The sequence below is a fragment of the Equus caballus genome, chromosome 20 (assembly GCF_041296265.1).
Source record: "Equus caballus isolate H_3958 breed thoroughbred chromosome 20, TB-T2T, whole genome shotgun sequence".
In the NCBI taxonomy this organism is placed as follows: Eukaryota; Metazoa; Chordata; class Mammalia; order Perissodactyla; family Equidae; genus Equus; species Equus caballus.
This window is the reverse complement of record NC_091703.1, coordinates 57,495,792-57,512,299: the sequence shown is the minus strand read 5'-3', so window position 1 is coordinate 57,512,299 and position 16,508 is coordinate 57,495,792. Positions and strand designations below refer to the sequence as shown.

General features: G+C 38.4%; 1 protein-coding gene, 1 long non-coding RNA gene and 1 pseudogene across 13 annotated transcripts in view; 2 read left to right on the top strand and 1 right to left on the bottom strand.

The window, feature by feature from the left end:
* Positions 1-16,508, top strand: part of LOC106782269 (uncharacterized) — a 114,041-nt gene that overhangs the window by 47,575 nt on the left and 49,958 nt on the right. For 3 of the 4 annotated variants that reach the window (XR_011430078.1, XR_011430080.1, XR_011430077.1), the window contains exons 1-2: positions 9-501; positions 15,194-15,256. This is a non-coding gene — a long non-coding RNA (uncharacterized lncRNA). Of the gene's footprint in view, positions 1-8; positions 502-10,141; positions 10,225-15,193; positions 15,257-16,508 lie in introns of those variants that run through there. The other variant, XR_011430079.1, reaches the window with a different exon arrangement.
* Positions 4,953-6,676, top strand: LOC100629736 (ras-related GTP-binding protein D pseudogene; annotated as a pseudogene).
* BEND6 (BEN domain containing 6) overlaps positions 12,339-16,508 on the bottom strand; it is a 55,905-nt gene continuing 51,735 nt past the window's right edge. For 7 of the 9 annotated variants that reach the window (XR_011430072.1, XR_011430071.1, XM_070245737.1 and 4 more), the window contains one exon: positions 12,339-13,854. The gene's annotated coding sequence lies outside the window, so the exon portion shown is untranslated. The remainder of the gene's footprint in view (positions 13,855-16,508) is intronic. The other 2 variants (XR_011430073.1, XR_011430074.1) reach the window with 1 other exon arrangement.

Below are 16,508 nucleotides of genomic sequence, written 5' to 3'. Positions count from 1 at the left end.
GTGGCCCCGGAGTCCTCCCCGCGCGTGTTAAGAGTGCAAAAGGACTCTGAGCTTAGGCGCCTTTCCGTTTAGGCGGTTGCTCTCCGAAAGTAGAACAATAGGTGCCCTTTCTCTCTCAATATCTCTTTTTTTTTAAACAACCAAATGCTGGTCTAGATAATAGGTCAATAGTGCTGAAGTAGTTCTTTGTGACTTGCTGAGATATGCCTTACTAACATAGTGGCGGACCTTTTTCTTTTCAGTATGTATTTACACACAAACGCTGGTGAACAGACAAAATTTATGAAAATAAAGCTTAAGTGAGAACGTTCTTTTAAAGCTTTTTCTCCTAGCTCCATCAGCCTAAGGTCACGTGTAGTCTGAAAAATCTGTAGTCTCACAAAATCACCTTTCTGACTGACCCTGGCCCAGGATGAGCGAGACCCTGCGACAGAGGCACCATGAGGCATCTCACCAGCCAAAGGAAAACGTAGAGCTGTAAGATTTCAAGGAAGGGTTGAGGTAGGTGAAAGTTAAGTGAAACAGTGTTTTGTTAGGTTCAGAGCCAATTAGGGCTGTGTGTAAAGAGTTTAACGTCACGTCTGGACTGCAAAGTGGACCCACGGGTCCTGTTAACCTGGAAACTACAAAATTAACATAGATACTAAATATTGCGCCCTAGACGCCCTTATCTGTGGCCCTGCGCAAGGTCTGGAATATGAGGCTCGTTCTCTATGTCAAAGTGACCAGCCAAGAGAAGGGTATTTCATTCTTAGGATACATTTTCAAACAGCAAAATGTCTGATACTCTTAAGATTTTAGAGAACAAAGCTTCTCATTAAATACTTAAGAAAGAAGTAGTCACCGAAGTCACCTTGATTCTACGAGTGCGGTATTTCTTTAGGAGAAATATTGTCTCTTGTTAAATTTTCAGCTGACTTTACATAAGTTATTTGAGCCCTGCAGATACTTGTTTCCTCATTAGAAGGCCTGTTTTTGCCGATCTAAATGAGAACATGGCATGTAGTTACTTATGTTCGTAGCTAGACTTGAATCTATTTTTGCATTTCCACAAAGTGCACTAAAACTACAGGTGCAGTACTAAATTTGGTACTTGTAGAGGAAAGGTGAGAACAAGAGGGACCTGCCACAATGATCACCCCAAAAGCTGTGTGTAAATTAACTGTTTCTAAATCCCTTAAATGTCTAGGAGAGATTTGCATTTAAAAGATTGTCCTAATGTGATGGTGAGAGTTCGGTGGAAGATGTGCTTTGATAGGTTGCAAGTGGGAGTCGCTCAGTTAAGCTCTTGGAAAACAAACAGTAACTACGTGGCAAGAGCCCAAATGTGCTCCTATCCTTTAATTCAGTAATTGCTGCGGGGGTAGTATTTTTCATTTTAGATATTCTAATAGATGTGTAGTGATATTGCACTGTGATTTTAATTTGCATTAACCTAATGACTAATAATATTGAGCATCTTTTTATGTGTTCATTTGGCATCCATATGTATTCATTGGTAGTGTCTGTTAAGATCTTCTGTGCGTTATTTAAATAGGTTATTTTTTTTAATTGAATTTTGAGGGTTGTTTATTTATTTCTGGATACAAGTCCTTAACAGATATGTAGATTTGCAAGTATTTTCTCCCAGTCTGTGACTGGTGTTTTCGTTTTCTTAATATTCTTTCGAAGTGAATTTCTTAGATTTGGTGAAGTCCAGTTTGTCAATTTTTTTATTTTCTGGATCATGCTTTTGGTAGTACATCTACGAAATCTTTGCTTAAGCAAGGTTACAAATATATTCTCCTAGAAATTTTAGAATTAAGTGTTAATTTTAGGTCTGTGATTCATTTAGAGTTCATTTTTGTGTATGGTGTAAGGTATGGATTGAAGTTTATGCTTTTGCATAAGGATATACAATTCTTCCTGCACTAATTGTTGAAAAGACTGTGCTTTTTCCTCTGAATTGCCTTTGCACCTTTGTCAAATACCAATTGTCCATAGATGTGTGGGCCTATTTCTGAACTTTCTATTATGTTCTATTGATGAATGTATTTATCTTGACACCAGTACCATACTGTCTTGATTACTGTAGCTTTGCAATAAGTCTTAAAATCAAGTAGTGTTAGTCTTCCAGCTTTATCTTTTTTTCAAATTGTTCTAGGGCTTCTTTAATTTCTCTCAGCAACGTTTCATAGTTTTCCGTGTACAGATGTTTCACATATCTTGTCAGATTAGTTGTTAACTATTTCATATTTTCTGATGCTATTGTAATCAGTGTCATTTTTCAAATTTCAATTTCTGATTGTTATTGCTATAACGGAAATAAAACTGATTTTTTCCCTTAGTTTTATTGAGGTATAATTGACAAGTTAAAATTGTGTATATTTAGGTGTACACATGATGTTTTGATATTATTCTTATTATTTTTGGTGAGGAAGATTGGCCCTGAGTGAACATCTGTTTTTTTTTTTTTTCTCCCCAAAGCCCCACTACCTAGTTGTATATCTTAGTTGTAGGTCATTCTGGTTCTTCCATGTGGGATGTCTCCACAGCATGGCTTGATGAGCGCTGCATAGGTCCCTGCCCAGGATCTGAACCAGTGAACCCCAGGCTGCTGAAATGGAGCACGTGATCTTAACCACTCAGCCAGCTCCTGATATTTTGATATTATTATATGTTGTGAAATGATTACCACAATCATGCTAATTAACATATCCATCACCTCACATAATTACCATTTTGTGTGTGAGTGGTGAGAACCCTTAAGATCGACTCTCTCAGCAAATTTAAAGCATATAATACATTTTTATTAACTATAGTCACCATGCTGTACAGAAGTTATTCATCTTATATTTTAAAGTTTGTACCCTTGGACCACATCACCACATTTCCCCCACCTCCACAGCCCCTGGTAACCACCATTCTACTCCCTGTTTCCATGAGTTCAACTTTTTTAGATTCCATGTATGAGATTATGCAGTATTTGTTTTTCTGTATCTAGCCTATTTCGCTTAGCACAATGTCCTCCAGTGTCATCTGTGTTGCTATAAATGGCAGGATTTCTTTCTTTTTTAAGGCTGAGTACTATTTCCGTGTGTATATACACCACATTGTCTTTTTCCCTTCATTCGTGACACATGCTTAGATTGTTTCCAGGTCTTGGTTATTGTGAATAATGGTGCAGTGAACATGGGAGTGCAGACATCTCTTCCTGATACTGTTTCATTTCCTTCACATATATACCCAGAATTGGGATTGCTGGATCATATGGTAGTTCTATTTTTAATTTTTTGAGGAACTTCCATACTGTTTTCCAGAGTGACTGTATCAATTTATATTCCTACCAACAGTGTACAACGGTTTTATTTTCTCCACATCCTGGCCAAGACTTGTTACCTTTTGAATGTTTGATAATAAGCATCTTAACTGGTGTGAGGTGATATCTCATTGTGGTTTTGATTTGCATATCTATCCCTGATGATTAATGTTGTTGAGCACCTTTTCATACCACTGTTGGCCATTTGTATGTCTTCTTTGGAAAAATGTCTATTCAGATCCTTTGCTCATTTTTTGATTGAGTTATTTGTTTTTTTGCTGTTGAGTTCTATGAGTTCCTTATATATTTGGATATTAGCCTCTTATTGGATGTGTGGTTTGCAAATATTTTCTACCATTCTGTAGGTTGCCTTTTCATTTTGTTGTTGGTTTCCTTTGCTATGCCTAGCTTTCTAATTTGATGTAGACCACCTATTTATTTTTGCTTTTGTTGTCTATGCTTTTGGTGTCATATCCAAAAAATCATTGCCAAGACCAATGTCAATAACCTTTTCCCCTATGTTTTCTTCTATTTGTTTTACAGTTTCAGAACTTACATTTAAGTCTTTACTCTAGTTTGAATTAAATTTTGTGTATAGCGTAAGATAATGGTCCAAATTTATCTTTTTTAAAGATTTTTATTTTTTCCTTTTTCTCCCCAAAGCCCCCCAGTACATAGTTGTATATTCTTCGTTGTGGGTCCTTCTAGTTGTGGCATGTGGGACGCTGCCTCAGCGTGGTTTGGTGAGCAGTGCCATGTCCGCGCCCAGGATTCGAACCAACGAAACACTGGGCCGCCTGCAGCGGAGCGCGCGAACTTAACCGCTCGGCCACGGGGCCAGCCCAGCAAATTTATCTTTTTTACATGAGTGTCCAGTTTTCCCAGCACCATTTATTGACGAGACTTTCCTTTCCCTATTGTGTGTTCTTGGTATTTGTGTCAAAGATTAGTTGACCATTTATGGGTGGTTTTATTTGGGGCCTTTCTCTTCTGTTCTATTGGTCTATGTGTCTGTCTTCATGCCAGTAGCATGCTGTTTTGATTATTATAGCTTTGTAATACAATTGGAAATCAGGAATTGTGATGCCTCTAGCTTTCTTCTTCTTTCTCAAGATTCTTTGGCTATTTGGGGTCTTTTGTGGTTCCATAAGAATTTTAGGATTGTTTGTTCTATTTCTGTGAAAAATACCACTGAAATTTTGATAAAGATTGCGATAGAATCTAGATCATTTGGGGTAGTGTGGACATTTTACCAATATTACTCTTCCAACCCATGAACAGACCTTTAGGGGTGTCCATGGGCTATTTGGGGGAATCCACATGTGAGGTGTCCCAAGCAGCTGGTGGGTAGATCTCGTGATGGACTCTGCCAATCAATTAGTAGGATCCTTGCACCTTTGTTGAGTTCCAAGCCCTGGTTGCTATGAGTCCTCGTCTCTCTTCCCTGCTCCCAGCCTTTCCCAAGCACTCAGCCATGCCACTTACCTCAGTATTCTGGGTGGGTGACAAAGAAATGGGCCTCTTAGGCAGCGTTCAGCATGACTGGGGAAGGCAGGTGCTCATTCACTACCTCTCACTTACCCCCATGGGAGAAATTTTGGGCCAAGGGGGTTTCTTTTGGCACTGAGCTGTGCCACCTTGGGGAAGTAGTGACATGGGTAAAGTGAAACTGTTCTTCTTACCCTCTTCAATCCATCTGTTCTCAGTTTTTTTTTGCTTCAGTGGTATACTGGAACTTCTTTGCTGGACTCTGGGACTTCCACAAAGATACTCTCATCCATGGGTGGAGATGATGGTAGAAAACTCCTGTTCTGCAGTCTTACCAACCCAACAGCTGAAATACAATTGATTTTTGTATATTGACTTGTATCTTGCAACTTTACTGAACTCATTTATTAGTTCTAATACATTTTTGGAAATTCCACTAGATCGTCTACATAGATAACTTGTCATCTGTAAGTAAAGTCAGTTTTTCTTCTTCCCTTCCAGTCTGGATGCCTCTTATTTCTTTTCTTGGCTTATTGTACTAGTTAGGAGCTCCAAAACATATTCAATATACGGTGAGAGTGAATATTCTTGACTTGTTTCTGATTTTGGAGGGAGAGCATTCAGTCTTTCATCAATAAGTATGATGCTAGCTGTAGGTTTTTCATGGATGCCTTTATTGGCTTGAGGTAATTTCCTTTGATTCCTAATTTTCTGAGAGATTTTTCCGGGGACACCCACCCCCTGCCTCCATGGCTCACAGAAAGCTCCAGGCAGAAACTCAATTCAGAAATAGGTTGTGAACAGTGGATGAGAAAGCTTGGCCTCCACCCTTTAGTACTGAGGTGAAGCCCAGAAACCTGCTCTTGGGCCCAAATAGAAGCAGCAAGTGGTCTATTCAGAAAGTTATCTTTCACAAAGTGTCTCCCAATGAAACACTGTTTGGAGAACACTAACAAGGTATGCTGGGAAGATGTTTCCAACTGCGCCTTTGTTAATTTTCAGATTTGGGACTTCCCAGGAAGCATTGACTCTTTTGATGGTACTCTGACATGATCTTCAGGGGAACATGAGCACTGATATTTGTTATTGACTCTCGGGAGGATAACATGGAAGCCCTGGCCAGGCTCCACCTCGTAGTCACCAGGGCCTACAAAGTAAACACCAGCATCAAATTTGAGGTGTTATTCACAAAGTAGATGGTCTGTCAGATGACCACAAAATTGAAATCCATAGAGATACTCACCAGAGAGCAAATAATGACGTTGCAGATGCTGAATTAGAAAAAAGCTCACCTCAGCTTTTATCTGACAACCATGTATGATTATTCAATATTTTAAGTTTTTAGCAAAGTGATTCAGAATTGATTCCATATCTCTCAACCCTGGAGAATTTGCTGAACATCTTTATGTCAAATTCTGGAGTTGATAAGGCATTTCTGTTTCACGTGGTCAGGAAAATTTATAATGCAACCGATAGTACCCAGCAAACCTATGAGCTCTGCTGTGATATGATAGATGTGTTATCGACATCTCTTGAATTTATGGTCTCAAAGAAGATGGAGCAGGAACTGCTAATGACAACAAATCAACAGCCATTATAAAGCTGAATATTACAACGGTTCTTTATTTAAAAGAAGTGACAATATTTCTGGCTCTTGTTGCTTTGTTGGAGATGAAAGCTTTGAAAGAAAAGGTCTTATTGATTATAATTTTCATTGCTTCTGGAAGGCCATCCATGATGTTTTTGAGGTAAGAATGAAAATGGTGAAATCTTGAAGAAAAAGGAGCCACCCCTAATGGGCCCCCAGAGTAGAGCTGTAGGTGAGGTTTCAGGAACATCCTTTGAGATCAGACATTTTTGATGAGGCTGCTGCCCTGTGTTGCGCTAAAGGAAGAGGAATAAAGAAATTAGGACCCATGACACAGATTTGTTGGGGGGAAAAAAAATCCTGCAACCCTCTTGCTTTCTTCTTTTTAGATAGAGTAAGCACTTTGCAGCAGAAACTTGTATATTAACAATGAAATGAAATTCACTGTAATTTCATTACACAAGTGTAAACTTTTATGGTCTGTAGTCAGAAAAATCTCATGTGACAACTGCCAGGAACTGTATATATTTTGCACTTTTTCATGTTTTTTTCTCACTGAACTAAACTTTAATAAAAAAACTTTTTCTAGGCTTTTTTCCGTATTGGTGTCAAGGACATGCATACTGTAGTCCATATTTGTATGGCAATCAGAAATTAAGCAAAAAGCAATTCACTGGCAATGACTTTTTGTTTGTTTGTTTTTTATTGAGGTCATAATAGTTTGTAACATTGTGAAATTTCAGTTGTACATTAGTCTTTTTCAGTATTAGTATATATGTGCCCCTTCACTCTTTGTGCCCACTCCCCAACCCCCTTCCCCTCTGGTAATCACTAAGCTGTTCTCTTTATCCATGTGTTTGTTTATCTTCCACATATGAGTGAAATCATATGGTGTTTGTCTTTCTCTGTCTGACTTATTTCACTTAACATAATACCCTCAAGGTCCATCCATGTTGTTGCAAATGGGACAATTTTGTCTTTTTTATGGCTGAATAGTATTCTATTGTATATATATGCCACATCTTCTTTATCCATTCATCAGTCGATGGGCGCTTGGGTTGCTTTCACTTCTTGGCTATTGTGAATAGTGCTGCAATGGACATAGGGGTGCATATGGCACTGTGGATTGTTGATTTCAAGTTGTTTGGGTAGATACCCAGTAGTGGGATAGCTGGATCATACGGTATTTCTATTTTTAGCTTTTTGAGGAATCTCCATGCTGTTTTCCATAGTGGCTGCACCAGTTTGCATTCCCACCAGCAGTGTATGAGGATTCCCTTTTCTCCACATCCTCTCCAACATTTGTTATTTTTTGTCTTGGTGATTGTAGCCATTCTAACGGGTGTAAGGTGATATCTTAGTGTAGTTTTGATTTGCAGGCAATAACTTTTTATAAATCGTTGGGAATCTTTGCTACAAACTGTTGGGAAGAATCATTTTTCAGTGGAGCTGGAAGAGATTAGGGTGGCAAGCTCCAGGAGCTGTAAGGTCTGGCCCCTGTGTGTAAGTGGTGTAAACAGAGGTTTTGTAGAGTAATATTAGCACCAAACTTATCTGAAAGTTTCTATAGCCGTGGCAGTGCTTCCACACTACACAGATTTTATGAAGCTTTTTACCTCAACATACATCTCTATATTCATTTTATATGAAGAGGTTCGTTCAATAAGAGGTAAGTTCAATAAGTTCGTTTGTTCGTTCAATAGGTTCGTTCTTTCTTTCTTCTTTCTTTTCTCCTCTTTTTTTGTGAGGAAGATTCTCCCTAAGCTAACATCTGTGCTGGTCTTCCCCTACTTTGTAGGTAGGACGCCTCCACAGCATGACTGATGAGTGGAGTAGGTCCGCACCCAGGATCTGAACCCACAAACCCCAGCTGCTGAAGCAGAGCATGCAGAAGTTTAACCACTCGGCCACAGGGCTGGCCCCTATAAAGAGAGGTTATTTCTTTTTGCTGCATTACTGTTCATTAGAACCTTTGGGACCAGGCTTCCAAAGTGATGCCTATCACTTGAGAGACATAAGAATGTCACTAAGTTTCAGGGTCTCTGGCGGATTTTCTGTAACTGCCACCCAGCCAAAGTAATATCAGAGGCCAAAGGATTTCCCCCTTACACATCTGTAAATAGAGAAATACAAATTAAACTATAATGAGATAGCATTCATCCCCTATCATATTGACGGAGACTAAGAGAAGGATAAAATGAAAATGCCTCCTACCACTACTATTATTTAACATTGTTTTGGGAATTATAAGCAATGCAATGAAATAAGGAACAGAAAATAGCAAAAAGGTATTAAAAAGAGGAGGCAAAACTGTCATTATTTGAAGAACTTTTTTTGGCCAGGAAAAGCAAAAGAAAAGAAAAAATAGAGTAAGGTAGATGCTTAAAAGTATAGTTAAATTGATGCTTTAAAAAGAAAGATACACAGGGGCCGGCCCGGTGGCACAGTGGTTAAGTGCGCACCTTCTGCTTCGGCGGCCCAGGGTTCACCAGTTTGGATCCTGGGTGCAGACATGGCACCTCTTGGCAAGTCATGCTGTGGTAGGCGTCCCACATATAAAGTAGAGGAAGATGGGTATGGATGTTAGCTCAGGGCCAGTCTTCCTCAGCAAAAAGAGGAGGATTGGCAGCAGTTAGCTCAGGGCTAATCTTCCTCAAAAAAAAAGAGAAAGAAAGATACACAAACATGAATTTTTCTATATAGCAGTGATCAATTATATCGTAACAATAAAAAATAAAATACCTAGGCACTAAAATAACAAGAAATGTGTAGGGTCTTTGTGGAAAAATTTAAATGTCTACTAAGGAATAGAAAAACTATAATTTAATGCCAACTTGTTCTCAGATAGGAAGAATCAGTTTTGTAAAGATAACTTCTCCCCTGATTAGAAAATGACTGAAGTATAATTCCAACAAAAACTTCAGCAAGATTTTTTTGACAGTGGCAAGTTGACAAAAGGATTTAGAAGTTCACCTGTAGGAATAAATTTGTGACTATTATGAAAATAGTCAGGAAGTTTGTGAAAAAGAAAAAATACTGAGTGATACTTCGCTTTTCTTCTGATTCCTTGCTAAAAGGAATATAAAGAAATGAATAGGGGCCAGCCCGGTGGCGTAGTGCTTAAGTTGGCGCTCTCTGCTTCTGTGGCCCGGGGTCTGCTGGTTCCGATCCCTGGCACAGACTTACACACCAGTCATCAAGCCATGTTGTGGCAGGCGTTCCACATATAAAATGGAGGAATATGGGCACAGATGTTAGCTCAGGGCCAATCTGCCTCAGCAAAAAGAGGAGGAGTGGTGGCGATGTTAGCTCAGGGACGACCTTCCTCAAAAAAAGAAAAGAAATGAATAAATCCCAAAGGACCAGCAGTGCAAGGAAGAGTTTGGGTGGAGGGAGCACAAGGCATGTATTATCTCCAGCATCATCAGCGGAATTATTTTAACCAGGACCATCAGGGACACTGAGAGCTTATGTAACACTATTTAGTACAGTACAAATAATATAGATATTATATAATAGCATTATACATTGTATAATGCATAGTCTACTTATTGTATATACTTTATTATACTTATTATATATACTTTATGTATTATATATAAATATATGCTGTATATTTAATACATCCCATATATATTTCCCAGAATTAAAGTAATATGAAATATTACTTATAAAATAAATATTGTGTATGCTTATTATATATACTTTATATATATATAGTATATAATATAAATTTATGTATAATACATCCCATATGTATTTTCCAGAATTAAAGGCTACCAGTATCCAGATTGAAAGGATCCATCATGTACCCAGCACAGTGAATGAATGAAAAAGGATACACAACAAGGCATATTTTCATCAGATTCTAGTATATAAGGGAAAGAAACGATCAAAAGAGCCTCAGGGAGGAATGGGGGAAACATATTCTGAAAAAAAGTATGAGAATTAGAATAGCATTAGGCTCTTGATAACATAGGGTGGCCAGGTTCAGCAAATAAAAATATAGGACATTCAGTTACATTTGAGTTGAAGATGAATGAGTAGTTACTTAGGGTAAGTATATCCCAAATATTGCAAGGGATACTATTAGTGGATGTTGCTACATCCAAAAACACTCCCTGCAGGTGAAGGCCCATCTGGGAGGGCAGGGCTCTGTCCCCTGTTTGCTGCTGAAGGGCCTGGTGAGGCAGGGCTGCTGACAGACGTCCTGCCAGACTCAGCTTGGGGCATAGAACCAGCGGGAGCAGGGCTACACAAAAAACATCTCAGAGGAGCCGTACCGGCCAGAAGCAGTGGTCTCTGGGACAGCAGAGAGAGGGCCTGTGAGAGGTGGGAAGCCTCCCACCCTCCATGACCCCACCTGCAAATAGCTGGACGGGGACAAACCATGTCATTCAAAAATAAGTGTTCACGGGGCTGGCCAGTGGCCCAGCGGTTAAGTGCGCACATTCCACTTTGGTGGCTGGTGTTCGCTGGTTCGGACCCTGGGTGCGGACATGGCACCGCTTGTCATGCCATGCTGTGGTAGGCGTCCCACATATAAAGTAGAGGAAGATGGGCATGGATGTTAGCTCAGGGCCAGTCTTCCTCAGCAAAAAGAGGAGGATGGGCAGCAGATGTTAGCTCAGGGTAATCTTCCTAAAAAAAAAACCCCAAAAAACAAAAATAAGTATTCAAGAAAGACTATGGCACACCATGAGTACAAAGATTTTACAAGAAAAAAATGTGAAAAGAGCTGCAAACTTGATGAATGCATCAAAGACATTCACAGAAAAATGTTGTCATGGAACAGATGAAGATGCTGACCACACATTCCATCAATCTTAATGAAACTACCGTATCCATGTAGGAAGACCACAGAACATGCATGCAGGAACTCGTACATTAGTAAATTTTTCTTTGACACTTTTGCTGCATTAATTGTAGACTTAGAAAGTCCTTCCCCATCAGAGAACATAAAAATATTTATGTATTTTTTTTTCATCTGACCTCAATTTTTACTTTTTATTAATCTGGAATTCTTTATGGAATATGGTTTGAAGTAGGAATATAACTTAATTACTTTTCATTCACCAATTTTCTCAGTATCATTTTTTGGAAAGCTCCCTTTCCCTGCTTATTAAAGGTTCTACTTTAATCATATTCTAAATTCTTATGTATGTGAATACATAATATATGCATACACATACACATACATGTATATTAATTGCTTTCTGGGCACTCTATTCAGTTTCGTTAGTTTTCTTAATTTATAACTCATTTAGAACCAATATATGAAGCTGAATTGAAAAGAAAATGTGTCTTCTATTATCTGTAAAAATATCAACACATCTCAAAATACTTTAAGGAAGGACCATAGGAGTTCCAATTGAATAATACAGTTATGTTTTGCAAAGGCAAAAAAAATTATATTTAGTAGACAAAATTTATATTACCAAGTAGTTTTTGTTAGGAAATAACATATATCTTAGTAAGATTATCCTTTTTCAATGAAAATATTAACCTCCCTGGAAGTTGTGTATGTATCCTCTATAGCGTGGATGCTTAGCGTGGGTACTGTCTATATACCCTACATAGCATAGCTCTTTAGAAGACAAACAAGGCAGAGCCACACAGTCCAATTATAATGGTAATGGCTCAATATATAGGTAAAGAAGCCATCAGCCTAGAAAAGGATATTTCCCCTGGATTTTCTTTTTTTTTTTTTTTTAAGATTTTATTTTTCCCTTTTCTCCCAGAGCCCCCTGGTACATAGTTGTGTAGTTTTAGTTGTGGATCCTTCTAGTTGTGGCATGTGGGATGCCGCCTCAGCATGGCTTGATGAGTGGTGCCATGTCCGCGCCCAGGATTTGAACTGGCAAAACCCTGGGATGCTGAAGTGGAGCGCAGGAACTTAACCACTTGGCCACGGGGCCGGCCCCTCCCCTGGATTTTATACACTAATAAGAAATAATCAAATACTTTTTATGTTTTCAATGGGATTTATTTATATTTAAGTAAAAGTAGCAAATGTTAACATGTTATTTCCTTAGGAATATTTATTTTGTACAGCCACATTGTTATCAAGCAACATTTATGGAATGTTCCCTGGGTCCACAGTACTGAACTTTCTCACTATGATACGCATCTTCTTTTCCAAGTTTAAACATGACTTGTGCACCGAAGAAGCATGGCTTGGCATTACAGAGTTGTCACGCGTGACACCCTGACATCAGAGGAAAAGCCTCTTGATGAAGAATTTCTTATCTTTCATTCATTTACAAAGTATTTATCTTTTTGTGTGATTATCAAACCCATATGATTTTGTTTTCAAGTCTCCTTTCTTCTGATACTATGAAAACAAATCAGTCAAAACTAAACTAAACAGTGTAGCAATCCAACCAACCAGATACATAGGATGGTATATTTTATACAGGATGTTTTAGATGATATTGATGTTTTATGTTACACATCTGTATTTAATATACTTTGGGCAATAAAAAGAAGCATGTAAACAAACATAAAAAAGATTTTTCTGAAAGTTGATGCATTATTTTAACAGTCACAAAAACTTGGGTTTATTTCTTTTTCTTTTTTTTTTTTTTTTTAAAGATTTTTTTATTTTTTTTTTTCCTTTTTCTCCCCAAAGCCCCCCGGTACATAGTTGTGTATTCTTCGTTGTGGGTTCCTCTAGTTGTGGCATGTGGGACGCTGCCTCAGCGTGGTCTGACGAGCAGTGCCATGTCCGCGCCCAGGATTCGAACCGACGAAACACTGGGCCGCCTGCAGCGGAGCGCGCAAACTTAACCACTCGGCCACGGGGCCAGCCCCGGGTTTATTTCTTTTTCAAGTACAATGGAATAGTTTCATATTAAAACAAAAAGGTCTTGCTGCTCTCATTTTCTTCAGATTCCCATTTTATACATTTTTAGGTAACAGAATAATCCTGTAATTTTATTGCTAAAACACGATTACTTGGTTCGATATGATTATCTGATTTGAGGCTGACTTTGCTGCTCCCATGTTTCTGAACATGGATTATTTCACTGTTTACTTTTCCAAACATGTGCTTATGCTAAAGATCCAAAAACTAACATGAGGAGGCATGGTAATAACAAACATACAGTGACTGAGTTGGACAATGATGAATCGTAGGGGTTGAAGTTTCTGTTGCTATGATAAGGGCTCTGACTATTCTGTTAAGTTAGGTGTACAGAGAAGGATGGAAAATGCATATTTCCAAGAAACTATATTGCATGCTTATTTGGCTGCTAGAAATTCTCTGGTTTGATGCTTCACTGGTATTTAGGGTGGAATCTACATGCAGCTTCTTCAGCAAGCTGGTTGCTCCATCAGAGGAGCCCGTGGATGTTACCGATCTCTCTCAGCCTGCCGCTATGTCCCGTTGTGCTGACTGCCAGCACGCTTGCAGATTCTCCAGCAAAATCCAATGTTAGCTTTAGAACTGCAGATGCTTTGTTTCAGGCACCTATAACACCTATAAAAAGCAAATTTCAAAAAACAGAGCAAATTTACATTAGAGTTCTTAGAGCATTTTTAACAGTTGTCCAAGTTAGTTATTTTGTGTTGACAACAAATTTTGGCTTGAAAATACAAATTGCTGATAAGAACTATTACTATTGAGATGACTTAGGAAATATTTTATTATCTATTCAGAGGAATTCCAGCATAGATAGTTAAAATATTTAACATATATTTTTACCTCAAATGACTTTAGAAAACTTCTTAATGAGATAAAATTTCAAACACACAAAGTAAAATGAACCATCCCCACATACCAGTCAACTGTCTTAAAAAATTATCAACAATTCTGTTTGTCATTCTTCAGTAACATTTGTTGATTGTTTAAATAGAAAGTTTCTCAAATCTGCTTTACCTCTTTCAAAAGAAAAAAATGAAATGAACTAGGTGAGAGGTAGAATTACTGGGAAGCTAATGAAGCTTAGTTGCGTGGGTACCTGCCAAAAAAAGGGGCCCTAGCAATATCTTCACATGGTTACATTTTTTTGTTAAATTTGCCAAAATTAGCTATTTCAACCATAATTGGTTAAGACTACTGTCTCCATTTCAACTGCTCCTCAGTCATATTTTATCCTCTGATTGTAACCTTGGAGTGGCAGTGGAATTTCTGAGATTTTGTTAAGGATTGACTGGCATATATTTTGTGCTTTGCAATCCCTTCCATGTATAGTTACATTGTTGCTGGCCATTCCAGTTTACAGTGTCTTCCAGGAGTACTATGAATATAGTCAATGCAAAGAATAGTTAAGAGCACTCACTCCACAGAAAACTTGAAATTCCCTGAAATCTTATAGCTCAGATAACAAAGAAACTCAATACAGGTTTACCCAAATTCACAACGGCCCTAAAAATTACATTGCTAATAAAGATTTGAGAATTTGAAAGAAACCTCTATAAACTGTCAAGAAAAAAAAAAAAAAAAAAAGCTGGGGCCAGCCCCGTGGCCAAGTGGTTAAGTTCGTGCGCTCCGTTTTGGCGGCCCAGGGTTTTGCCGGTTGGGATCCTGGGCGTGGACATGGCACCACTCATCAGGCCATGCTGAGGCAGCATCCCACATGCCACAACTAGAAGGACCTAGAACTAAAAGTATACCACTTTCTACTGGGGGCAGGGATTTGGGGAGAAAAAGCAAAAGAAAAAGAGATTGGCAAGTTGTTAGCTCAGGTGCCAATCTTTAAAAAAAAAAAAAAAAGAAGATACGCATTGTCATTGGTACAGTGAGTTAAAAAAAAAAAGCAAATTTTCATCAACTATGCTAGAAGATAGTCTAAATTACTTTCCCATTCTTTCTATAGAAAAGGCTGTTACAAAATCATTGTCAAATGAAGAGGCAATCAACATGTATGCAACCAAAAAAGGTAGGATAAAAGTATTATAGAGCTGTTGATAAAAATGTTTTGTAATTTTCCCTACATTATGTGATATTTGAGAAATTTGTTAACTTTTAAACACTACACAGTTTTCATAATTTATTTGTTATAAATTAATATACAGAGTTGTAACTGATTGCGTATTCATAATTTTGTGTTTCTTTTCCTAAAGAGAGTTTCCCAAATTCCATTAAGCTCCAGGTTCCATACATCCTGGATCCATTCCTGAGGTAGATTGTACTATTATCCCTGTTTAGATTAAAGTCAGAGAGGTCAAGTGACTTTCCAAAGGGGACACATTTATTAAGAGGTGAAACAGGCTTCAAAAACAGACTTTCTGACCCTAAAACATTTAATTTTATGTGTCAACTTGGCTAGGCTATGGTACTCAGTTGTTTGGCAAACACCAGTGTAGATGTTGCTGTGAAGGTATTTTTTAGACGAGATTAACATTTAAATCAGCAGATTTACAGTAAAGCAGATTACTCTCCATAATGTGGGTGAGTCTCACCCAATCAGTTGAAGGCCTTAAGAGAAAAGACTGAAGTCTTCTGAGGAAGGAGGAATTCTGCCTCCAGTCTTTGTACTCAAGACTGCAACACCACCTCTTCCGTGGGTCTTCAGCCTGCTGGCCTGCCCTGCAGATTTCAGACTTCTCAGTCCCCACAGTTGTGTGTGCCAATTCCTTAAAATAAATCTCTCTCTGTACATCCTATTTGTTCTGTTTCTCTGGAGAACCAATGACTAATGCAATAAGAAATACAGAGAACTATATGCTAGTACTGGCTGTCTGCTAGTTAGTAGTCATATGACCTTGGCAATTCACTTCACTTCTTTAGGCTTTAGTTTCATTATCTCCAAAGTAAAGAAATCATTTTAGACCAAGATTTCTCAACCTTGGCACAAGTGCCATTTTGGGTTGGGTAATTCTTTGTTGTGGGGGGCTGTCCTATGCATTGTAGGGTGTCTTGCAGCGTCCCTGGCTTCTGTCCACTAGATACCAGGAGTATCACACAGTTGTGACAACCAACAATATCTCCAGACACTTTCAAATGTTCCCCACTTGAGGGGCAGGGGACAAAGTCCCTCCCACCCTGTTTGAGCGCTCTGAATTAGATCATCTTTAATGTAATATATGCATATGTAATGCTATAGCAGAGATTATATACTGAGGCAGCTTTGGAAATTTCAGGAGAAGCCTGTTTGACCACGTAGCAGGGTGTCATGGAGGTGATGTTCT